The sequence below is a fragment of the Anomalospiza imberbis genome, chromosome 4 (assembly GCF_031753505.1).
Source record: "Anomalospiza imberbis isolate Cuckoo-Finch-1a 21T00152 chromosome 4, ASM3175350v1, whole genome shotgun sequence".
Lineage (NCBI taxonomy): Eukaryota > Metazoa > Chordata > Aves > Passeriformes > Viduidae > Anomalospiza > Anomalospiza imberbis.
The window spans coordinates 10,886,275-10,912,907 of record NC_089684.1 but is presented as its reverse complement, the minus strand read 5'-3'; the positions used below and the strand labels follow the sequence as shown (position 1 = coordinate 10,912,907).

Here is a 26,633-nt window from a genome sequence, read left to right as displayed (position 1 = left end):
GACAAGGAAATATAGTGGTATAAAAAAAATTGCTTTCTGCCTATTGACATCGCTAGATCAATGTTTGATTAGTTCACAGATGGTAATTGAATTAAAGCTTGGAAGTGCAATGGATAGAGCATTGATTTTTCCTGTTGATTAATCAAGAAGCAACAATTTAGATGCTGAGAGAGAAAAAAAAGTTTGCCAGAAAGTATAATTGCTACTAAAACACACATTGTAAGGCAATGACAAAATCAATAGAAGACTGAAGCCATGCAAGTCTGGGTACATCTAATTGCTCAAGATTATTCAGTCTATATTCTGTATTGGCTTTACACTACCTATAAACTTATTGATTTCAGCATGAAATTTGGTCTGGTACCTACAGAATTCTCTACTCTTTTTTTTTTTTTTCCTTTCTCACCAGGGGTCTTCCCTTGCTGAAATCAATAGCAGAACCCACATTAAATCTCAATAATGCATGATCATGGAATATTGATACTGAGCATCAGTAAGAGACATTTGTATGAAAAATGGGAGAAAGAACTGAAAAATGGAGATAACGATAGCAGCTATAATGATGAGGCTGTAGCTTTGCTACATTACTTGCCTGGTTTAAATCCAATTGAAAAAAAAATCAGTTTGCATACAGAGGCCTATGATAAGGATCAGGACTTGAATAAAGAATCCAAGAAAGCATATCTGTGTATCCTTAACTTCAGTTGTATGAGTAAAGTCAGTAGAAGTCAAATGATGGTTCATTCAAGTATAAAACTAAGCATGTGTAAAAAGACGTTTTTTGCTCAACCAGTTGAAATATACAAAATATGTAGCTACCCAAATATTTAATGCAAATGTCCTTCAAAAGCTTTGTCTTTTTCTCCATGTGACTGTGGATTTGTAAAAATGTACATTTTGGAGAAGCAGCCTACAATTTGTGCTTTTCTGAACTCGTATTTATTTGAACAAATGCATCATATTTTAATTTTCTTTCTTTTACTGCTCCAGAGAGCTCAACAATTACTGTGTGATGAGAGTCAGACAGTACTTACAATGTGGTTTTGTTGTCCCCACATGCCTTTCAAAATCTGTCCAATATCAGGATTTTGTATTGCTCCCCAAGTTCCCATTTGGGCTAGTCTGTGCAACTGTCAAACTTTGTAGCTGAGTGACATTTAGAGATGAATACTTCTAATGTTTCCACATAGTGTACTTCGCTTCCCTATTGGAACTATAAAGACACTCCTTTATTATGCTTTAACATATAATCATTACCAAAATGGGCTCAATTTAAACAAAAGTACTTTCAAAATCCAAAGCTTTGATGATTTGCTGAGGCCTCAGTGGCTGAATGAAAATATGCCTGCCTATCTATTATGCCAGATGTCCCATTAGAGATATGATAGCTCTTTTCAATCTCAGTGATTAATATACTGTGACATCTATAGATGGATGGGAATTGAAGCTGATTCTGTGTTAGAGGATACTATCTGGTAATTTAGGGTATGCCTCTATCTCTCCATATACATGCACACGCACCTTTTAAATATGCAGATGTAAATGGAATTCTAGAAGATGTAAATGGAGTTCTATCAATTTGGCAAAATTTAATTATAATTAGAAATATTTTTAAACCTGTCTTGTTTTTAAACATAGTAATTTTCCTCTAGACATTATCCTGCCTTCACTTGCTAGTCTGCTGAATACCATCTATACTTATACACATCCCACATTTCACTGAAATGGAAGGCTGCTGGAAGCCTACAGTCCATGAATAGGATTTACAAGTTTGAAGGAAAGCATTTTTTCCCATGTCACAAGGAATTAACATTTTTATCATGGCCATGGAATATGAGAGATGTGGACCCTGGCTACTTAAAGAAAACACATTATTTTGGGAGATTAAGCAAAATCTAGGTCAATTATAATAGCAGCACAGAAATTTAATGTGATCAAAGGTATTGCCTGATTGGGAAAGCTGCAGATCTCCAAGCAGATCATATCACATACCCAGCATCACAGTAGGAATTAAGGTGGTTAACTGAAAACCATGTCTTCTCAGATAAGAGAACCAAATGTTTAAGTGAGGGGACTGATAAAAGTCGAATGCAACTTTCAAAACTGAGACATAAAAAGCAGCTCATTGAATGCAACCTGCTGCCCTTAAAGAGATTCCTGTGGAGAGAAGAATGTAAGATACATGCTGGACTTGCAAATTTAGGACTGAATTTCTCTGTGAAAAAAATATTCTGGGAGCAAATCATAAAAATCACAGAATATGCTGACTTGGAAGGAATCCATCAGGATCATCGAGTTCCAACTCCTGATGCAGGACACCCCAGGAATCACACCATGTGCCTGAGAGCATTGTTCAAACACGTCTTGAACTCTGTCAGGCTTGGTGCTGTGACCACTTCCCTGGGGAGCCTTTTGTAATGCTCAACCACCCTCTGTGTGAAGAACCTTTTCCTGATACCCAACTCAGCTTCATGCTCTTTCTCCGGGTCCTGTCACTGGTCACCACAGAGGAGAGATCAGGGTCTGCCCCTCCTCTTCCCCTCACAAGGAAGTTTTAACTTCAGTGAGGTCTCCCCTCAGCCTCCTGTTCTCCAGGTTGAACAGACCAAGTGACCTCAGCTGCTCCTCATACAGCTTCCCCTCAAGGCCCTTCAACATCCTTGTGGCTCTCCTTTGGCCTCTCTTCTTCAGGCTGGTCTTGCGTAAAGTTATATTTGTGAGACTCACTGTTAACTATTAGGTAAGGTTGAACAATTTTCTGTCTGAAAGTCCTCACTATCTTTCCTGTAAGTGCTCTGGCCTCCAGGCTAGAGAGAAAGGTTTGATTTTGTCAGGTTCTTAAGGAGCAAGGCACTCTTTACAGTTTTTTGATTTCTCTTTCTCACTAAAATATTCATGGGAGTTCTGGCATTTGTAATGTAGATACTTATTGACTGAATGAGAAAGAAATAACATTCACATTTTAGTTGTTAATAACAAAATCCTAGTATTTTCCTCAATTACAATGGTTAAGATAATAAAAAGTTAGGGTAAAAATATATCAAAGGCCAGTTACATAGCACAAGCAGTTTATGCTCCCTAATGTTCTTATGAAAATAGTCTCTTCAGAATATTTGGGGAATAGATACATTGCAAAAAACTAACAGTTTACTCAAAACCATTATTCTAAACTAAGAAATTTTGATAGAATTAAGTATACAGATATATTTTATACAGTGTAGCATCTGCTGTGTATATGGATGCTTATGTATACAAATAGCTATCTACAACAACTGCCATAGAATATGTAATGGGCAGTTTTGTTGAAGACCACTTTGAGGTGATATACAGCAACCATAAAGCAACAACACACAGCAGTAATACCTGAGCAGCTTTCCTTGCTCATAGTCACCTCAAGAAATCTGCTACAATTTCATGCAAAATCCTGTTAATTACTCCAAGTCTGCACTTCCACTACTTCACTTCATGAAGCCTTGATCTCTACCTGGAATTGTTGGATAATGTAATTTATTTGTGTGCATTGTCTGTACAGGGCATGGGATTAGGCATCTGTACTAACTTGAATGGATGCTGCTAAGTGGTCATCACTCAGGATCTTAAGTCTCTTGCCCGTTGACCTAAATACAGACACCTAATTATTTCCCCCATGTTAAAAAGTTATCCTGCTTGGGGACTGATATGAAATCCTGTCTGTTAGTTATATAAAATTACTGTGCACAACGTTGTGATTGTTGCTTCATTAACTAAAATAAGTTTAGACTTTGATTTATATTGTACATTTTTAGCTGCATCCCAGTATCTTATTTATATTTCTTGGTTTAGCCACTTAATGGGCTACAGACTTTAAGGATTTGTCTGTAATAGTTCCCAAATCTCTATTTAGGTCGATACCCTGATGCTCATTTTCCATTTAGCATCTATACACTGTTACTATTTTTTGTGATCCAAACTCATTAGTCTGTATTTATTTGCATTTTTCATCCATGAGCCAGATGCATTTATTTTTTACATCATTATGTATTGCATTACTTTTCTTCATTTGTGGGCCTTTCTAAGCACAGCTGATAGAGTATTAGGAGCTAATCCCAAACTCACCAAATTGATTTGAAGAAAAGAAACACTGAGGTTGGTTCTGTACAATTTATACAGTTGCCTACAGCAACTTGGACACGTATTGGTAAATCGCAAATCTTCATTAATTACTTTACATTCACGAATTATCAACCATAAATCATTGTTCACATTGTCCTGTCTGATATTTACTGTTCTTTATTTTTTTTAATTCCTAAAATGATTGTCATCCCATGGCAAAGAAGAAATCGGCATGATGTGTTGAGGCAAGTAAGCATATACCTCAAATATAAATAATCCTATTTCACATACCTTCAGTGCACTTGCTTATCTGAGGGTGAATGGTTTTCTTTCATTAGCACATCTGTATATACTGTGCTTCTCAGATGCATGTGCAAAAATGTGTGAATACTCTATGAATGGCTACACAAATGGACATTGATTTCTTGCCTGCTAATGCATAGCCTTATCATTATTTTTTTCAAATTCAGTTTCAAACTATATAATTCAATTGAATCATATTTTGCTGCTTGGCAAGGTATAGAACTCTGATTATAAATCAGATACCCTCTTCAGATATCGGCTGGAAGCACAATCTGCTCTATGAAAAACACTTCTTGTGTGGGTTTCTATTCATGCTTATCACTACATTCTACTCAATCTGATCAAAACACCATCATAAAAAACACTGATGATCTTAAATGGACTTTCCTACAGTATTATACTCTTTAAACTCTGTTGGCTTGTTTGTTGATTTATTTATTTAATCTTCTTTTCTCACAAGGAGGAAGGTCCTGACTTCTGTTGCCAGGACCTGGCCCTTAGTTGACTTTATGCCCAACTCTATAGTTTTGGGAAAACATACAATTTAAAGTGGTCTTTTGGATTCTGTATGTAGCACATTCTTAGTGAAGTCTGGCCTGTAGGATTTATTCAGCAATATCTAGAACTTCGCAAGCAGGCAGAGTAACTACGTAAATTCTGGAAACAGGAAAATATATTTCTCATTAGATAAAGATGGACAGATATACTAAACAGTAAAAAAAGTGTGTGAAATTTATCTATTTACATACTTTAAAATGTTTTCCAAAGCAGTCTTAAAAAATCTGCTCACACATTTAGTGCATGAGAAGCTAATAAGGAAAATACAACTGTGTAAATTAAATGAATGGATGGAGCAGAGGAAGAGTGCTGTTCTGAGACATGTCAGGGACATTTTTCCTTCTGAATGAGAAATGGTGTAAGCACAGCAGTTCCAAAACTCCTGTAAAGCAATAGAAAGACTTTTGGCAGATAGATCAGGTCTACACAGACTGAAGATCCAAGACTAAACAAAGCATGCTCATTACCACAGAATGGTAACTACCCAAGTAAAACCAATTCTTAGTAAGCTGTTCTGCCCCTGGTCACTGCATTAGCTTTGTGTAAGCCCTCCATTACAAGGTGAATGCTAGGTTCTCTTTCTCTACTCATAGATTGAAAAGTATTGATGTTTATTAAAAAAAAAAATCCTCCATCGGCCTTGAATATTATGAACCCTTTTCTGTTCTTTTGTTCACATCAAATCCCCTCTGATTTTGTAGTACACATTTTTACTTGCATACTGCAATTACATAAATAATTTCTTGGGGAAAAAAACTAGTGTATAATTTTTAGAGCTTATTTAAGCTGGTATTTTAATATTTATGATACATTTAATCTAGAAGGCAGTTACATCCAAGTATCTTGATAAACTGATATTGATATTGATTTGTTTAACTGCCCTTCAAAAATGAATAGTATGATTTGTCTTGTTGCTTAGTAAATGCTCTATTTTTTCCGTCTTTTTTTTTTTAATGGTTGGCAGAATGTTTGGGGGAAACTTAAGCGTCTTTTGAAAACTGCAACATTAATTTTTTATTTTCATATTATATTTAGAATTATGATCATTGCAAAGATTTATACTCTCATAAAATATAGTGATGAGATTTCAAAAAAATAGATTTAATAGTTCCCTTTAGAGAATATGAAAATTATTTTAGGAAGAAGTAACTGTTAATTATACACAGTGACATCTATAATATTCATGTGAAAAATGTATAAGCAAATGTGAAATTTATGAAAACCCCCCGTCATTCATTGTTCCTCAAAACTGAATGAAATAATAAAATTGCTGCTGGAACATTCTCAGCAGGCTTCAAATCTACTTTTCAATTATATAGGAGTCATTTACCATCTGTCAACCCCCATATCTGGTTATTTATCTATATGATGACTCGCTGCAGAATGCTGTAAGTATCACCATTATTTAGTCAATACTCTGTCTGTTTGCACCCCTCTTGACAGCTTGTGTCCATATCATTCATTCATTGCCAGCCTACCATCAACATGGCAAGAAAGGCCTTTCTGGCTGCTGTCTCATGGCAGCTGCTGTCTTTGGACACATCTGTCCTGCATCCACCCCATCACCACTGAGTCCATTCCCATTGCAGCACCATAACCACAAAGCTACTCCAGCCCATGCTTCTCCCAAAGGAGGAATGGCATCTTGTCCAGGGAAGTTGACATCTTGGGAAAAGACAATTATCTGATATAAAGAAAGAATGAAAAGGAAATACTCTTTCCCTTTCCATGGAAAACATCAACAAGGTCTGGTGCAAGGAAAATTGCATAGATATTCCTTATTCTCCACGTAGTTCAAATTGTTCCTTGTGGGAGAGAATTTCTCTTAGTCTCTCATGCAGGACATCATGGAACCAGATACACTCTGTGGAGTGGAAATACCTGAGATTATTAATTAAAAGCTGACTGCAATGCTGAAATTTGCTCAGTAGGAATGCTGAGTAATTTGCTATTACCAACATGGGAAGGGCCTGTAGAGATATTAGAAAAGAAAAACCTGTGAGACAATGTGCAAGAGTTGCAGAAACATTTTGAAAAGAAGCTTCTGCTACTGTACACCACAATTTCAAATTTTATTAACTCATGCAATTAAAATTCTCACAACAAATCAGCACATATTACTACAAAGTCATTAGACTGGCATCAAGTTTATGTTTCCTTGTAATCTGGTAGTTGCATGCCATCCCTTTTCCCTAGGAAAGTTGAGAAAGGGTCCTCTTTTGAATTCTACTCTGTTTGTATGCTTTATGCAAGTTACCAGTCTAGATGAACTTAACCAAGGTCTCTTTATTGTATAGGATAGGAATCTGTTATAGAAAAGAGTTTCCACGTGGGATAATTAGTCAGTGGACAAGATCCCTATCTACAATACCCTCTCTTGGAGGATATACTTGCAAATTAATTAACTTTCTTCAGTGAGGGTGGAAAGGAAGGAAAGTACTGCAATGTTTCTTTAAGCAGAGTAAAGAAAGGAACACTCATTTGCAACAGACTTCCATTTGGTTAGTTAAATTTTACAGTGGCATAAAATATGGTTTCTAGATTTGTTATTAATTGACTATAGAGTTTTGAAATGTATCAGAAGTGATGGTCAACTATATAAATGCTAATTTCACTGGTAGAGTGAAATAGAATTAAAAGTTTAATGAGAAATGCTTATCTGGAGTGGGAATAAGAGAAAAGTTATTACAACTTCTAATGGTATAGGTGTACAGGTGTTAAGATTTAACCCTGCTTATGGGAGAGGTTGAAACAATTCTCATCAATAATGCAGAATAATAAGGATAATGGCATGAAATTCATAGATCACCTCTGTTTTCACCAAGAGTATCATAAATTATTACTCTCTGACATAAGGTTAATCAGTGTACACAGCTCCCAGGAAAAGATTTTCCAGGTCTTTTCCTCTTCTGGCTTGTTTTCTGCTTCCATGGAAGGAAGAGTCACCTTGAAAATTGAATGACCTTACTCTTTTCCCTCAGCTCAACACAGAGCATCCACACAGAGCATCCTTCTGTCAGTGATGAAGCAACAAAACACATTTCTTAGTTATTTTAAGTTAAATACTCAAAAGCATAAGTGCCTAAAATATAGGAAGTGATTAGTGTTCTAAGAGGGGACACCACGAACACAATTCTTCACCTTATATAAATAAAGCAGGTAATAAATATAAATGAGGAGATAAGGCTACAGCTAAACTATGCAGAAGAGATGTAAGAGATTAATGTATGCTAATAAATTTCCCTTGAAGTAAGGAACCACAGCCAAGAAAGGAAAACTTGTCCTAATGATATTAGATAGAAAAAATATGGATAAAAATTGCTGGCAAAGATTCTAGATGCGGAAATTCTCATCTGCTTTCAAGTAATTTTATCTCCAATATTTGGCCAGCATTAGCACCTGACACACGTGAGTAGTCAACACTGGAAACTGGCTCCCAACTTTGAATATGAACTTCAATACTAGAGCACATTCACTTAGAAAACCCTCAGAGAAGACAAACCCTCAGAGAAAAAATCCTGACTATTTTCACTTCAAGTTCGAGCCCAAGACTGATTATCAGGGATCTTCTCCCTGCTGCAACAAAAGTAGCAATTAAAAGAGGAAAAACAAGTCATCCTAGAAGGCCAGATGTAACCTAGGATGACTCGAGAAATATATGAGGAAACACTCACAGAATACATATAATGTGCTTATGCATTCTTGCAAATACATAAAAATAAAATACTTGTTTCCTTTAAATAAACAGAACAATAAATTCTGAAGCATGTAGCATGTTATTGTACAAAACTGGCAAGTAATGGAACATTTTTAATGCTCACACAAATTAAACAAATAGGAATGCAATTGCCTTGAATAAGCTGGGACTTCCTCAGAGTACTCTAAGCAGACACATTCCTTCTTCTAACTAAAATGTAAATGAAAATGGCCTCTTGCTCAATAATAAATGAAACAGACTAGTTAATCAATCTGTTATTGCTTCGGTTTTGTGGTTTTTTACATTTCTAGAAGAATAAACAGAATCAAAGCCTACCGTATACTAAAATATTGTCAAATATTTAGTAGATTTTTTCTTTTTTGCTATTGTTTGGAGGAGCAATAATTTAGGAAAAATAATTATATGCCTTTTTCCTGATTTTGAAAAATGGAACTCTTATTAACTCTTCAAAATGCTCCTAACTGTATGACATAATCACATCAATGAACTCAAATTAATTTTTTTTTTTCATTGCACAGAGAGCTGCAAGCCAAATTACCCATTTTTCAGGCTTTTTCTTTGTGATCCACTAGCCTAGAGCATCAGAAAGAGGTTCTTTGAAACTGTAAGTGCTAATAGCCTTTCCATGAGTAATCTGTCCAGTCTCCGATACTTTAGTATTCTGTTGGTCTAGACCAGACCGACGTGTCCAGTTAAAGAAAATGAAATTAAGTCGAAATCAAATCCTACTCATTTAATTTGGACACTCCCATAGAATTGCCCATCTTGGCACTCAGTTTTTCTGGGACCTCCTGCTGCATTTTTGATCAAAGAGTAAGACTATTAATTCACAAACTTTAGTTTTTTTAGGCTCTACATTTCAACATGATCAATGTTTGGTGTGTAAATTTGATTTAGATTCAAGTCATATTTTATTGAGAAGCTAGCTCTAAAATTTTGTGAGAACTCAATTTTAGGATAGTTTCTTTAAGCAGATGGCTGAGTTGGTTAAGAAATTGGCTTTCTCAGTCAGTAGACCATTTTTCAGTCAGGATGTAGTCCATTGCTTAGTACCAGAGTGGTCTAGACATGTCATTCCTTTCTGAGGTTTGATAAATTAGGAGAATGGTAGTCAAAAATAGACAATGTACTGTCTTGACAAGAGTAGAGTCAAAAGAGTAGGGGTTATGTGTTAAAGAGCCAGTGCAAATTTACCCCTCAGAACACTTGACACCTGGTGAGATTTCTTGGTATTTATTAAATACCAAATGGTGACATTTAGGAAGGCAAAATCACATAACCTGCTACTAATAAGCTGTCAAGATTCTATTGCCTATATGAGCATAACTAAAATAGCAGCAGATATGTTTATGTATACAAATGCATAAACATACATACACCAGAAGCTACAAAATCACTAAGCCGTATGCTGGTCCGTGTATTATTTAGCATTTTATTGTTCACTTATCATAGTCTGTCTTCAAATATTATAAGGTGTACAACTGCTCATCCCCTTTTTCCATTCAGACCACTTGGCTCTGGGATATCTGCTGATACTAATGGGCATACTGGACTTTGATTTTGTGTGTGTTTAGTCACACACCCTTTAGAAAAAATGTTCATGGCCAACCTGCTGAAAAGTTCTGCAACACTTCAGAATCTGAAACCACTATTTTATTTTATTTTTTGGTCATTTTATACCCACACTTGCTTTTTCAGGAATTATGTTGTCAGTCCCTACTAAAACTCCTTTATTGGTCTTGTTGCTCTGTAGATGTGTGACATCCACATAAGAACATCAGCAATAGGCATGCAAGATTTTGACTCTGTGTATTGATTACTAAGGTGTTAACTGAGGGGAGATTCGGAGTGAGGGTTTTTTTCTGACCATCAAGGCAGAAAGGATTTGTAACAATGGACCTTGTGCAAAACTGATTTGCTTCAGGTTTCTTTTTCTATTAATTTTCATTTTAATACAATTTGGATTAAAGTTATTTCTAGCCTAAGAATGTTTCATATTGACAAGAAGGTGTTTTTATGCAAGAACTAAGCATAGTACATTGCTAATAAAATGGACCACAGATGATGTGTTTCAGATATATTCTTACCTTGGACTATTTTTTAACTGTTTGGGAATATTTCCTTGTAAATCCTGATGATATAAATGCTTTACTGATATGTATCTGCTGCTTGGAATTATTAAGCACATGCAGTACAAGACTAAATGAATGGGGGAAAAGAGATGCAAAATAAGAATGGGCAGAATGGAAAGTTTTTTGATTTTTATTCTAGGGTGAAGCAAGTTGTCTTGGGAACTTTATCAGAATGTGATCTGCCAATGCCAGCTTTTGTAAACCTGGGGAATTTTTGCATATGTATCAGAAAAATACACTAAAAAAAAAACAGGCTTGCCTTCTTTGTAGTTTTTTTTTTTTTCAATAGCCTACAAATAAGCAAAAAAGAGCAGAGATTTTTACTTTAAAAAAGTAATTTTTTAAACTAAAAATGGTAAAAAAAGGTTAAAAAAGGGGTTTTTACAAAAAAAGGTAAAAGGTAAAAAGTTGTCTTTTTCAGTCTTGAAAAAAACAATATTTAGTTTTTGTATTTGTCAAATTATTAGTGGGAGATGGTAAACAAATAGATCATGACTGATAAGATATTAATGGCTTTTGTAGTCCATAAAAATCATCAAAGTGTAAACAGATAAGAAGGCTTTCAGGAAATTCTGGGACAGCCTCTGAATTGTCAGTGACACCTTTATAGATGGATGCATAGATCACATATGCACACACTGGAGAGAAGATGCAGCAGAGTCTAAAATCTGTAAGAAAATGCACAATTCTATGTACAAGGTGCCAGTTAAAAGATTTGTATCCAGGTCTTTAGGCTGGTAACTCTGCCATTATACCATTTAATAAGCTGCAGACTAATGTTACCAAAGGAAGAGACATAACTCCATGAATGGAGACCCTGGAAGAGACTAGAAGCATATTCAGAAGCAATACCACGACCAGTATGATATTCTCCCCCTGAATTAATGGCTGGTAGTTCTATTTGGATGTCAGTGATTCCTAGAGATCAATATCATGAAGTTTCAGAAGTCTCCGGTATGCCTAAAAGTAGCTTTTGGGATGAATCATCAGGCGAAAGAAATCAAACATAGTGAATTCACACATTGCAAATTACATTAAAAGCAATACATAATTATACAAGATTTCTAGCTGTGCTGTGACATTACCTATTTGCTGCCATCACCCCAAATTTAAAAGTTGATAATCAAAACCAAGTGAGATAGAACAGACATAAAATGAAGCCAAAAGAATAATTTAGACCAATCTTAATTGCAACGATTTATCATTCTCCAGTGGGCATTGCAAAAAAATTAACAAATCTTGCAGAAAGATTAATTGGTACCCAGTAATAAACCCAGTCTCCACATGATACATAAAATTAAACATGAAGTTTCCTCATGCGACTTGGATTATTATTTAAATACTTGAATTATTATCACTTTAGTGTTTCTATTCTGCAGAATTTCCATTTTTGCTTTTGTTTTAAATGAAATCCCATTTGTGCAGAATTGTCTTGACAGCCTCAAGAACCATGAAACACACAGTGCTCAGTGCTGCTTTGTGATGAGCTTGGTCCGCAGCATTCTCCTACCTTGCTTCTCTCACCAGGAGAAGCCAGGAACCTGATGAGGTCCCATATGGATCTGTCTGCTTCATTCCACCCTGCTCTTTCCTGAGGGGTTCAGAGTCCCACCGCTTCTGAGACCGATCCTATTGCGACAGGCAACCACTAAATGCTGCTGGAGTCATGTGAGCCAACTGGTGCTGAAAGCGACAGTGCTGTGATGGGAAGCACTGTTGGGACACATTCAGTGTGGGCAGCTGCAGTGGGAGCTGCAGGTTCAGCTCCAGATGGTGGCAGCTGAAGTGCTGACACTTTGCATACCCAAGGGCTCGGGCACCTGTGCCCCAGCCAGGGGACTGGACACTCAGGGACACAGCAGGAACAAAGGATGCCAGATTTTTGCCCCCTTTGACTCAAGTTATAAAATCACAGGTTTTTCTTTTTTTATGCTCCTGACTCAGAGGCACCAACTCGAGCTGTTACTCAGTTATTGCACTGAGATTAAAGGATAAAGACATTTGAGACTCTGCTATGAGAAATCTAGGATAGAGCTAGGAAGGAAATCTGGTCTGGCTGTGTGTCAGGTGGTGTGAGTGTGACTGCCAGAGTGTCTCCTGGATGGTTGAACAGGGAAGTTCCCCTAACAGCATTCAGGGCTCTGTCTTCAAGAGATCAATGCAGAAACCAGTTGAGTATCTTATGATGGAAAGCATCTCATGAACTTGAACTCCTGAGAGATGAAGAGAAACATCCAGTATGACAATTCAATTTTTTGTATCTTACCCAAAACTTACTTTGAGTGCAAACAAGTGACTCATAACTTTGAGTGAGGATCTGTCTGTGTTTAGCATATATAGACCAGAAATATTTGTTGAAAACAAGCCTTGAGTAATTATTTTCTTTCAAAATATGATATTAGTAAGCCCACATATTTAAATGCTGGCCTTTGCTTAGAACCATCATAGTAAGCCATAAATACCAAGTCGGTTAGTGCCTTCCTTGTTCAGAAGACCTAGTTATCTTCCAGGTTGGTGGCATAGCATGCTAGGCACATACAGCAGGTGAGTGTAGTGACTTGCCATCAGGAAGGGCTTCTCATCATGTTTTTATTGCTGGAGTGACAAGGAAGCCTGTGAGATTTCCTAGAAAGGCTAGAGTTGAGAAAAGAGGATGTTAACTTATGGACTTTAGGGAATACATAAAACTGGGCTCTCTTAATTTAGAGAGGCTTCTTTCTCAAATAGGTAATGACATATCATGCCACCAAAGGAGTAGCAGCTTCATAACTACAAGGTATGGGGAAGTATTTGTCCTTCTCACAGATTGAACTGGCACACAATGGATGTTTCTGGATGACATGATGAATTCAATGAGTATGTTTAATCTTTTTGACAAAACACAACTTCTGACAAGAAACATCCATTAACTGTTCTTCCTACCCTCAGGTAATTTCATTCTGATGTCTTTAATTAGACTTTTAAAAATGGACTAGTCTTATTGCATGGCATTTTCTGCAAAATTCCTATGTGAATAGAATTTTATCAAATGCTTGAAGGTACTTCCTGTTTGAAGCTTAATCAATAAAACAAACAAGTAGATATATTAGGGGAATGCAAATAAATTTAGACAAAATGACATAATCAATAATTAACATGTTTCTTACAAGAGGATCTTAAGTTTGGGTATAAGAAAGGGTTCTGCAAAAGTTATCAGATGACCATACGAGTCATTCATTTCAATGTGTGGGCTGAGATGTGGTGGGTGACTAAGATGTTCCTTGTTTATGTGCTTAGGTACTTTATTTTTGGAATGTTCTCCTCAAGTGTTATCTATATTAGAAAAAATACTCAAACTTATAGCTTCTAGTAATGAAGTAGCTGAGAACTTGTACATAGACAAGTATGGTAGAGTTGATGACCGTCAGCATCCTGATTGTGTCATATTATTCATTCCCACCTCTCTTTCTATGGATGTGAGTATTTTGAAATGGTGGGATATTTGGTTTGAGTTAAAAATAAAATATTACATAAAACAATCAGAAAGAGTGCAACAATAAGCACGAAAATACTAAACTACAAAATGACATGATACAATAAAATGATAAACTGCAATTCTGGCTTTTCATTCAGTGTTTTATGGATGTGCTGAGACTTTATAGTGTCTCCTGCTGCTCATAGCTCTTGGGCTAATTAGCAGATGCTTAAAATCTCTAAAGATTTGGCCCAGAATTGCTAATTACCTCCTCTATAGCCCAGACTGAAGGGAGGCTGTAAATACAAAGTATATGCCATACACCTTTCAGCCATGCACTCCTCACTCATAAGAAAAATCATGCGAGGTTTTCTGAAACTCCAGTTTTTGATTGCCTCAGGATGTGTTTTTTTTTTTTTTTTCTTTTAAGAGGTTAAGATCTAGTCACATTCTTACCTCTGATCTCTTACATTTCAAGAGAAACCTGATGAACCTGATAGCAATGATACTAGCTTTTAAGTGAATAAAATCTTTGAAAGAAATGCTTGACAGTCATGGAGACAGCACCCATGCTTATAGAGAGCAAAGCTGCTCATTGTGTTAAATGGTGTCCATGTAATGTTTATGTGCTGTTTAACATTAACACATTTAAATCTTAGAAAAACTAACCAAGCAAAGTTCCTCATTTATAGTTGAAGCTTCAGAAAGTCACTTCCTTAGTGAGTAAGCTGATATTTTGTTTGGAGATGACTGGCATTTTATAAGGCTACATTTCTGCATTTAAAAAAATGCATCACAAAGCCCTGACAACTGACTCATGTTTGAGAAAAAAAAAATCTTTGTAAACAACCTACATTTTAGGGATGTATCTACAAACAGGTACTTTGTGAACATGCGTATAGTACAGGACAAACACTGTCATGGTTTGAATTTCTGTGCCCAGTTTTATAATTTTTTTCACCTACTTTAACAACTTTGTGTAATCAACAGAAACACCTACCTTCAGTAAAGCTAGTTTTTCTAATATTGTTATTAAATAATCATGGCTCATGTAAGGCTCTGCTATTTTTTTTTTATCTTCAGTGCTTTTAATAAAATAAGTTATTCTTAGCTCAGCTTAACATAGCAACTGTCAAAATTGGGCCCATGTTGCTTAAAACTCCATTAGTCATGGTGACTAAAACACTTATATCTATCTATTCTTAGTTCAGTCCCACACCATTTAACATCTCAAGGCCTAAAATCTCCTAAGAGTATAGAGTGGTTGTACATGCCAGAGGTAACTGGTCCAAAAGCCCCTTGAAGGAAAGGATCATATCAGTACAATTAGAAACAAATTCTGGTGAAAGCATTTTGAAGATTTTCCTGAAAAGGATGTTGAACCTCTTACAGGATCACCTCTCCATTAGAGTTACATATAGTAGTAGTACCAAAAAAATGGATGTGACCTCTTTTACCAACACAGAGCTAAGATCTGTTCTTGGCTGTGCTGCTTTCAGCTAGGAAAAAGATGCTTTTCTTCATAGGAGTTGGTATGAGTCAAACTTTTGATTATGTGCTGTACACAGTATTGATAACACAGGGGTGTTACTGCTGAGCAGTGCACAGTTAAGAATTTTTCTGCTTCTCACACTGTCCCACCGGCGAGGAGGCTGGGGGTGCTCAAGGAGGTGGCAGGGGACACAGCTGGGACAGATGGCCCCCACTGACCAAAGAGATATTCCATAGAATATGATACATTGGTCAGTATATAAAACTGGGGGAAGAGAAGGACAGGGGGATGTTTCCTGGATTGCTGAACACCTGGCTGCCCATCAGTGAGACATGGTGAATGAATTCCTTGTTCTGTTCTGCTTGTGAATGTAGCTTTTGTTACCTATCAATCTGTCCTTATCTCCACCCATAAATTTTCTTACTTTTACTATTTCAATTCTCTCCCCATTCCATTCACCCTCAGGGGTGAGTGAATGAATACCAGTGAGGGTCTAGTCTGCCACCTTGGTTTATAATATTACATTGACCTAACGGTTTAATTTTGTTTGGAAACTCTTAATGCACAATTTTAGGACTTCAAGTGCTGTTCAAAACAAGAAATATTAGACTTTGCTGGTCATCTATGTTTTAGGAAGCATGAGATTAAGTGGTGAGGAAATACATTTTATTAATCAGTAACTGACTATTAAATTTTTCATCAGACTAAAGATATGAACTGCTATCATCCTTTTCACTTTTATAACTCTCTTTGTATTTTTAACATCTAATCATCCTAATGAATCTTGAAGGTGTTACACAGAGATACCTCTATTTGTTTCTTGGTAATTTTTATGCATGTCTTATCAGTAAGATGAAACCATTCCTGATTGAATTAATTTGATGCACTTAAAAACATACTAGGAATTATGAGTAAGCAATATATAAAATCACAAACCTTAACAAGAATTAGGTGGCATTCTATAGTGTATTTTAGGTCCGATGTTTATCAACTGGCTCAACTTTTCTACTGCACTTATCCTGATAAAAAAGGGCACTGCTCATAATTTGTGACACTGCTGTCTTTATAGTGTCACTGTCACACTGAAATAACATAATTTTTGCTTGAGATTCAGAGGCTATATTTTTCCAGACAAAGATGCAGGCCATTCAAAAACACAGGAATGGGTCCAAAAACTACAGTAGCTAAAGGGATCTTTGACTTATAGGACAAAATCTGGGGTTTTGCCAGAAAAGAGGAATGAAATCACTTATGGCTTTAGATGTCACATTTAATTTACAGTTTGCTTACAAGAAAAAAAACCCAGTTTGACAAGAGAAAGAAAAGTTGAGAAACTATATATCCATTCATTAGTATCTTCCTTACTGACAGTCTGCTGTAGTGTCTGCTTACATAAGCATTTTCTGAGAACTCCAAATTGAGTATGTTCTATGTTGGTTCAATCATGGTTTCTATCACAGTTGTAGTAGTATTGAATAAGATCATAGGTTTTGTACAAGGAAAGTGCTAATTTAGATTCTAAGGGACGTTAAATCCCTTATCATTTAGAAAGAAAAAACAGTTTGGCTCCAGAGAAGTTGTGATTTCTCTAGTTGCTACCTTGTTTGATGGATTTATTTGGTATATCTACTTAGGTTGTGTTTAAATGTTCAATGTTTTAAAAATTTTAAAATTACTCTGACTTTTGGAATATATTTAGAAGACATTGAATGTCCAGGAAGATGAAAACAGCCATCAAAATAGGTGTTTGAAATGAACAATATAAATTTACTATCAGCATTTAAGATTCTGCTTGCTCAGAATTTGCTTATATGGAAAACTTCAACATTAAGCAAGATAAATTCTGTCAAAATAAATCCGTCATTCTCTGTCATGCTGTTTTCTTGTTTGAATTGTTGTTGTAGGCTGTCAGTCATCAATGCAAAATATGTGAAAATTTATGGATCAAAAATGTTCTATGAATTCTAGTTTTTCAGCTAGCAGACATATTTCTTTGTGTTTTGTAATTTAAATACAAAACTGTGTGTGACCCGTGGCACAATTCAGTGCATTGATCAATGCATAATGAAGACTACTGAAAATGTGGACTGAGTAACAAGCAGCAGCAGAGGTTGAAACTGCAGCTAGTAAGTCAGAAAATATTTGAATGTTTCTTCCTACCTTACAATGTTTTGAAGCAGAAATAAAATTTCTTTACTATTTACATATATATAAACAAAGTCCCTGAAAAAGGACAGACTTGAAACAGACACAAATGTTAGAAATTAAGGCACTGCCATTTCCCATGTATTCCTGGAAACTCTTTACATTAACAGTTTTTTTTTCTTTGTCTACTCATGTTTTATTATTTAATGCATTTCTCATTACAACAAATAGATGGCATCAAAACTCACATCAGACTTTCTTCAGAAATGTATACAAAAATCTTTGAATGGCTTTAAAATGGAAGGGAAGGGAGGGTAATGTGGAAAGTACTAAGACCAATGTAAAAGCAAAATACGAAAATACATTTATGAAAATGTAAAGAGAGTAAAGAGGCACCATTGTGACAATATTAAGATTTGAGTTCTCTTGGAAAGATAAGCACTTCAAGAAGGGATCATTCTGTAATTTTGATCTAGCTAAACTGAAGTAATTAATTGCAACTGAGCCACAGAAAACCCTTTTTTTAAAATTTTCTCTCTAGTCAAACTCCCACAGAGCTTCTCTTTTTCTTTTTTTTCTCTTGGGGGAAATGAATAAAAGCCTAACTTACTTATGTGTTTCTCTCTCTCCCTGATAGAATAAGAATAGAAAATGAACAAACAGCTGTTACAGCCATAAGAATCTGGCCATACTAAGCCTAACAGGTGCCCTAAAAGGATGTTTATGAAAGTAGGAGCATATCAGGGTATCAGTAGCAGACCGTAAAGGGTAGCAAAATCAGACAATGAAGGCAGGGTAATCAGCATAACTATGCAGAATATAGTGGTAAGTCATGTCTGATTCCTACTACCACAGATGCCTAAAGATTTTTTAGTTTGTTGTATATATTTCATATATTTGTAGCCTTGTAGATTTTTTATATATAGTTGTATGGTTTCTAGTACTTTTCCTGTCCTTTCTCACAATAAGCTAACCCTTACTAACACAATTTTTAAATTCTGTTTAGTCTTATGCCTAAGAAAATAATTTTTGACAAGGAAATTTTGTTTTGCACCCGAACTTAAGAGACATAAAAAGAAATGGGGCAAAGAAGATCCTGGACTAACTCTGAGGGACTGACCCAAGGGTGAGTTACTGGAGCAACTGATCTGCTATTGGATGTACCTGCCAGATATATTAATTAACCTTATAAAACTTGTAGAAATCCTTTACCTTGTGTACATGCAGCCATATTTGTGGACCTGAAAACTTCCATTAAAGAGTTGCTTTTTATGTTATATTAATACCATTTGGAATTTTTAGTGTTTTTTTAGGAAAGATTTTATGTTTTCTTATCCCTTGTCCTGCAGAAGTGATACTCCAGTGAGTGTCAAGTCATGGGAAGCTTTATAAGGGAGGATAAATCCATTTCCAAGACAGACATTACCTTAGATTCTACCCTGAAGATAAAGCTATAAAATGTTTTTTCAAAGTATTTGAAATGTTTTGACAACTTGCAGTGCATTTTTTTCAAAATTTTTAACATTTTTATGTTAGAAATTTTTTAAAAACTCTATTATTTACTTTTTGGTTTTTCTGAAAAGTTAGTGCCAATTATACTGATTTCTTCAATTTGAAATATCTAAACAATGAGTGAAAAATTGCTTTGGTCAGTCTAAAGCACAGTGCTTTACAGTCAGTACTGTTGTGCTGTTTGGTGGCTATTGTTTTCTGCTTCCATAGAACAAAGCAAGGACAGGCTCTAAATGTTGAAATTTCAGTTTTGTCTACTGACTAACCGTTTTTTAAATGCATTTTTTTCCTCTGCCAAATACCCTACCTAAAGACATTATAGTATAGAGGAATGAAAAACTTTAAGATAATTCATAGTTTAAATATGAACAGATTAGTAACAAATGAAACACAAATAGATTGATTTACTCTGGGAAGCTCATGGAAAAATGGACAGACAAAAGTGCCTAGAAAGATGTAGTAAAAGACTGTGACTTTCTGTGTGAATGGGCTAAAATCAGTAGCAATTCAGTGAGAAAATGTATTACTTTCCAGGAAAGTAGCTATTTGGAGCAATAGTTTTTCAAGAAAAAGTCTAGGACTTGTTCAATGGGGAGCAGGAGCTTCTGCTGCCCAAAGAACTGGTGAGAGGCACAGAACAGAGGCATGATAGGAGGCATGAAACATGATGTGATAGAAGCCAATGGGACAAGAAACAGAAATAGATCTTTGTTTTATTTGAAGGCTGAGGTGGAAATTTAAAGGTGATTTGTTATATGCTGATTGAATGCTATTTTCTTTTTCCCTCACACTGTTTGTTTTTTGATTTTTTCTTCAAGGAACCACAGAGTTCAAAGCATTTTTAGACAACATGCATTTAGTGGCAAGAAGTTTAAAGAGATATGTTGGGCAATGGCAGAAGACCAGAAAAAGAGACTAAGTAGAACTTTTCCTACCTGTGCATAACTGGAAACATTCCAGTCAGTGTCAGACCAGAAGCAGACTTAATTCTTTTTGTGCAGTTACCACATGAGGAAAACAAGTTTGGTCAAAACTGTCTTTTGGACTCATCACTGGGACTTGTCTTTACAGTTGTACACACAAATTCTTAAATTGTCCCCTCGTACCTGAAAACTTGCTTTCCTACATGGGGTCTTTTCAGTCTTCAAATGATATCCTGGCCTGTGTCAAGAATAGTGTGTCCGGGAGGACCAGGGCAGGGATTCTTCCCCGATACTCAACACTGGTGAGGCCACACCTTGAGTACTGTGTCCAGTTCTGGGCTCCTCAGTTCAGGAAGGACATTTAGGTGCTGAAGCATGTCCAGAGAAGGGCAATGGAGCTGGTGAAGGGTCTGGAGCACAAGTCCTATAAGGAGCAGTTGAGGGACCTGGGGTTGTTTAGCTCAGAGAAGAGGAGGCACAGGGGAGACCTGGTCACTCTCTACAACTGCCTGAAAGAAGGAAGTAGCCTGGTGGGGGTCAGTCTCTTCTCCCAGACAACCAATGACAGGATGAGAGGACACAGTCTTAACCTGTGCCAGAGGAGGTTTAATTTGGACATTAGGAAGAAGTTCCTCACAGAAAATGTGATTAGATATTGGAATGCACTACCCAGGGAGGTAGTGGAATCTAGGAGGTGTTTAAAGAAAGACTGGACATGGCACTCAGTGTCATGCCCTAATTGACATGGTGCTGTTTGGTCGTAGTTTGGACTCGATGATCTCAGAGGCCTTTTCCAACCTCATTGATTCAGCGATTTTGTGATAAAAGAGTTTCTTAAGGTCTTCTTGTCTGGAACAAAATTTAATAAATCCCTTAAAATCTGGAACCCCAGGTCTGGAAAATGGGGTGATTATTAATATCTTCAAACTTGTATCTGTGGCAATAAGGGACATTTCCCAGTAGGCACATTCTAAATCCTTAGGTAATGATGAGTAATTTACTGTTATACAAAATGTACTATTACATTTCCTGTGATATGTCTTTTCTATCACTTTACTTTGTGTCTTAATGAAAATTGAACTTGGATTGCTTCCATCCAAATCTGGATCATTATTTCTGTTTGTGTGATGATTTATGCTCCAGCTCATCTTTTTTTTTTCCTTTTTTTTTTTTCCTTTTTGTTTAGTGTTGTTTCTTCTGGCAGTAAAACATGGGTTTGGGTAGAGCTTGGCTTGTATTTGAATTCTGTTCCAAATCTGTATTACAATTGCGTATGAATGCTCTTCCATAGCTCCCCATGTGCAGCTGATGTCTTACTTTACTCTTTCTGACATATTTAAATACTATTTTAGCATTTTTGCTCTTTTTCTTCTTTCCTTAGCCTCAAAAATATAATAAAAAAAACGCAAACCAAAAACAAACTAAAAAAAAAAAAAAAAGAAGGAAAAAAGGAGAAAAATAAAAAGAAAAATAACAAATAACTGCAAGATAGTTATAATCCACTGCAGGATGAATAACTTCATTGTTAAAAAGACTGTAAAGGAGGAATACCAAAAGGTCTTCTTCAGGGATCTTGTCTGTGCAGACCAGTTTAAAATACTGAGGTTATGTTTAAAACAAAATTAAAACTGAAATACTTTGATGCAAAGTAAATCCAGTTCTATAGTGCGGTGCCCTACATTTCCTTATACTCAAAAAGTTTTAGGGTCTTCTATAATGCTAAAGATGTTAAGAGCAATAGAGAGAATATTTATTATAAAATCCCAACATAATTTAATAGCAACAAGAATTTGGTCTTGCTCCATCCCTGGGGCATTCCTGCCTGGGGAGTGCAGGGCTGGGCTGCATTCTCTGGCTTATCCCACAGCCCCTGAGCTCTGGCTGCGCTTGCTCTTTGCCAGATGCAGCCACAGACCGGGCAGAAGAACAGGACCTGCCCGTGGCCACTTCTGCAGGGCACTGAAGGTACCTGCAGCCATGCCCACCTGGGCTGGGCCTGTAGTAAAAATGTGGTGAACACTGGACGCAGAAAGAAATGATGATGTCTGGTTCCAGATCAGAAGGCTGAAGGATAGCTTTATTAAAACTATACTGTATTACATTAATATACTATTTAAAGAGATAGTATACTATTCTACATACTTCTTACTTACCTATCTACCTAACAATCTCGTGACTCTCTGCTGAGAGTCCGAGACAGCTGGATCAGATTGGTCATTGAACCCAAACAACCTTCATCAGAATCCAATCAAGCAGTCACTTCAGGTAAACAATCTCCATACCACATTCCACATGGGGAAAACAAAGGAGCAGGAATAAAGACTGTTTTCTCTTCTTCTCTCTGTGCTTCTCCTGAGAGACAGAATTATGTCTCTCTGTCCAGAAAATGGACAGAATGAATGTCATACTGGGCCTGCACAGGAGCAGGAAGAGGGCAGAACCAGAGACCATCTGGTCTCAACAGTGAGCTTTGGGTGTGCCTAAGAGCAAATGAAGCAGCAGTACAGTGGCCAAGACATAGACTCGTGACCGTGCCAGTGCCCGGAGCACTGTCAGGCAGTGCCAGGATCCCAGGTGTGGTTCCGGTCCCCACAACTGAGGAATCACAGCCCCTGCCTCAGACCCGGTCAGAAAGCCAACAAAGTGAGACCAGAGGGAGGACGCCCTTCCAGTCTCTCTTGGGCTTGGTTGCAAGACAGGCCTTGCTTCTTCCTCTGCCTGTGCTTGGGGTGTGCTGATGGCAGAGCCAGCCAGGTTGTGCTCTGTGCTCCCAAAGCCTGTTGAGAGCAGGCATGAAAAGTGCTGCATGTACAGCAGAGAATTTGCTGTGTTTCTTCTGTCATACTGATATCCAGGAAAAGTTGAAAAAATTCTGTTTTTAAAGGTTTATAATTTCATTTAGGCACCTAAGCTGAAGTGATTTGCAAAATGTTTTATGAGCATCTCAATACTTAACAAAGCCTATTAAGACTTAGTCATTACTAGATACTTATATACAGTGTTTTAGTTTATTTATTTTATCCTTCCAGCAAGACTGATGTTTGTTAGCATATTTTTAGCTAAAAATAGTAGCCATGATATTTTTCTATCACTGTCCAAGGCAGTAATAGTTTGATGATGTACATAAAATATTTTGCTACCGGTAAATATAATAGGTTTTAAATTAAGCATTGCTTTCCATCAGATGTCATCTGAATGCAATATACATTCCCCATCCTCTCCCCCCATATTGTTTCATAGGACAAAGGTTCAGCTGATTCAAATAAATAACAGTATGTTTTATTTTTAGCTCCTGCCATAGGTCTTCCATATTAAGATGTCAGTGAACTGAAAGGACAGAGGTAAAAGCTCTGTGACAAGGGTGAAGTAATATTTTTCTCAGGGGAAAACCAGCAATACAACCCTGCCTCACAATGCTTAGTAGATGGTTTAATTTACCTTTCAGTGTGTGGTTTCATTCTCTTTTCCTTGTTAATAATTCTAAGAGACAGCCCACCCAAAACTGTTAATTTTCAGCAGTGTTTCTAAGGGAAAAATATTCGTCAATAACAAAAAAGGGATAGTGAAATGCACTTCATTTCCAGCATACACATAAACATTTTTGAGTTTTGATCCAACATTTTTAGCTGAAAGTGGAGAGGAAGACCTTCTAGATCAAATAGTATTCATTAACACTCTGAAGAATCAGTTAAAAAATAATGCAAAACTTTTGGTTTTGTTTAATTGGGTTCTTAAATTGATATTACATTGCAATTTAAAATCCAACAACAAAAAAACTTGTACGTCTTGTGTTAGACTAAAAAGGCCTTTGAACATTAGCTACAGGACTGCATGACTTAAACTGCTTCCACATTTAGAGGAAGATGAAAAGCAGATTATGTGGATATATCTTTCCTTCGTTTTTTCCGCAAAGTTTGTGTACCTTATACAAGACTATCATGATTCAGGAGTTGGATTTCCTTCTTACGCGACTTCATCCCTTCACAAAGATGGTCTCAGTGTCCCACAGTAATTTGGTAGTTAGCGCATTTGCCTAGAATTCAAGTGAGACAAATTTAATGCCTCCTTTTTCAGAAATGGATCCAAATCCACATCCTAGGTCTTTTGGGAGAGCGCCCAGAGCACCTGCTCCCATACAGTGTTGCAGCGCTGACCTGGAAGGGCAATGCAGAATCCTAGTTCTTACAAGAGACAATGAACTTTACATTAACTCTGTTAATGTGTTACATGGTAACACAATACTGAGTGTTGCTAGTAAAACATCCTTCATTACCAGTGTCTGATGTACAAAGGCCCATATCAAGTTGATCTTCACTGAGGAGGTGAAGGGCTGTGCATAGATGGGCAGTTTGGCTTTTTTCATTGCAAAGCTATATTTAATTTTGATTTTTCAATTTTCTTTTAAAGAGACTTCATTGTTTTCCCCAAAGAAATTGTATCCATTTACATGAAGACAGCAGTACAATGTTGGAAAAATTTCTCAGGTATCATGACCTTAATCTTTCAAATACTATAATCCTCAAGCCCCTACTCTTTTATCTGGACTAGTATTGTATATCCTGATAGCTTTCTTTCTATTCCTATTATCCAAGCAGCATTTTTCAGCTTCTATTTATTTTCAGTTTCCATTAGAGCTCTGAGATTCATTCTCACTCCTCTATCTCCTACAGATTGTCCTCAGGCCACCTCATCTGCTCCCATTCACAGATGGTATCACTAAATACCACCCCTGAACTGACACCTTCTAGATCTTCACATTGCACTTCACCTTTCGCTGTCAGTCTGCTTTCTGTCACTTTCTGTGCTGCTGCCAACTCAAATTCAGACTGGCAAACTCATGTTTATGCTCCAAAGACCTGCACATCTCCAGTGAAATGGGATTTGAGTGGCAGATTACCTCTCCTCCATCCCTTTTGATGATAAACATACAGCCAGTACTGCAAGAGCAATGACAGTATTTTCTTTCCTATGGAAGACCCTGCAAAATACATAGTCAAGGTTCAGTTGTACTACACAGGAAGTTTCAAGTTGAACAGTCAAGGTGGAAAGACCTGTTGTCTGTGAAGAGCATTGCTGATTTCAGGATCCCTTAGTGGAAATCCAAGGGCTGTGCTATTGAGGAAATTATTTCATCCAGGCACAACTTTTTTGAGACCACTGATGCTTCTAGACAGCTCATAATTTATTTCTTGGTCGTTATGTTCAGTTAGTCCTTGCAAGGGAATGATAGCAGGACCTGCCATTATCACCAGGTAGATAATGTCAGTTCTAATATCAAAGGCTAAACAATATTACAAGCAGCAGTGAGGAAGATTGCTGTGTGCTGCATTTTTATTACAGATACTGTATCATTGTAATGTATACATGAGGGCTCCCTGTGCCCTTCAATTGATCAAATTATGACATACGGAACTGTTGAAATAATTATGAGTTGAGAATACAAGTCTAAAGATCTGCCAGAATTGACTATATTTCTCTAATGCATAATTAAAATGTTCATGTCAGCAAATACCATTGATTGCAATTGATAGCATGTTATGATCCTGTTCCATTGAACAGGCAGAGGTACTAGCAAAAAAATGTTTAGTTTTTTAATAGAAAGGGACTGAAAATATATTTCATGTTCTCACTTAGTCTTCTTGCTTATAATTTGACTTTGTACGTGTATTCTTTACGGGTAAGTATTGATACCCAGGACATTTCTGAAGAATGTATAAATAAAACAATTGTTTAAAACTTCTTTGGTTTTCTAAATGTAATTGGTCAATAGAAAAGTGAATCAGCTCACTGTATATTGCATGGTGAATAATGTTCCTTGCAATAATGCTTGCACCTGGAAAGTCACCGGCCATCCTTGGCTACATGATAAATCATAACACAGATTTATTTTTTTTGCTGTAGCCTTGGAAGATATAATGGTTAGGATACAATTTTCCTTTATTCAAAACAGCCTAGTATTAGACTGACTTTCTTAAAGCCATTCTTATTTCATGTCATCCTGTGATCATAAACAGATTTAAGTTATTAAAAGATTTAAAGAAAGTCTTATAATATATCCCTTCTAGTTTCTTCACCTTTTTGTCTTCCTCAGCATTGCTGCTCTGATTCTCTGAATCTGAAATTTTATATGATTTTCTGCCATGTTCTAGTGCTGCTCCCAGTGAAGTCAGCAGTGGTCTAGTATTCGTACACTCACTGTACAGAAATCTATTAAAGATCTATTAAAGACTTTCTTCTACATTGGTAAAGATATTTATATGCTTTGTATTCAGTAGGCAAATTTTCATTCTGGGGAAGTGTAATT

At 36.4% G+C, this 26,633-nt stretch overlaps 1 protein-coding gene and 1 long non-coding RNA gene across 2 annotated transcripts in view; both read left to right on the top strand.

Moving 5' to 3' along the window:
* The window catches only part of GALNTL6 (polypeptide N-acetylgalactosaminyltransferase like 6), a 909,332-nt gene that overhangs the window by 220,180 nt on the left and 662,519 nt on the right, over window positions 1–26,633 (top strand). The gene's annotated exons all lie outside the window — the stretch shown is intronic.
* LOC137472212 (uncharacterized) lies at window positions 18,510–26,555 on the top strand. Its single transcript, XR_010998070.1, has 3 exons — window positions 18,510–19,020; window positions 23,631–23,670; window positions 25,000–26,555. It is a non-coding gene; the product is annotated as an uncharacterized lncRNA (long non-coding RNA).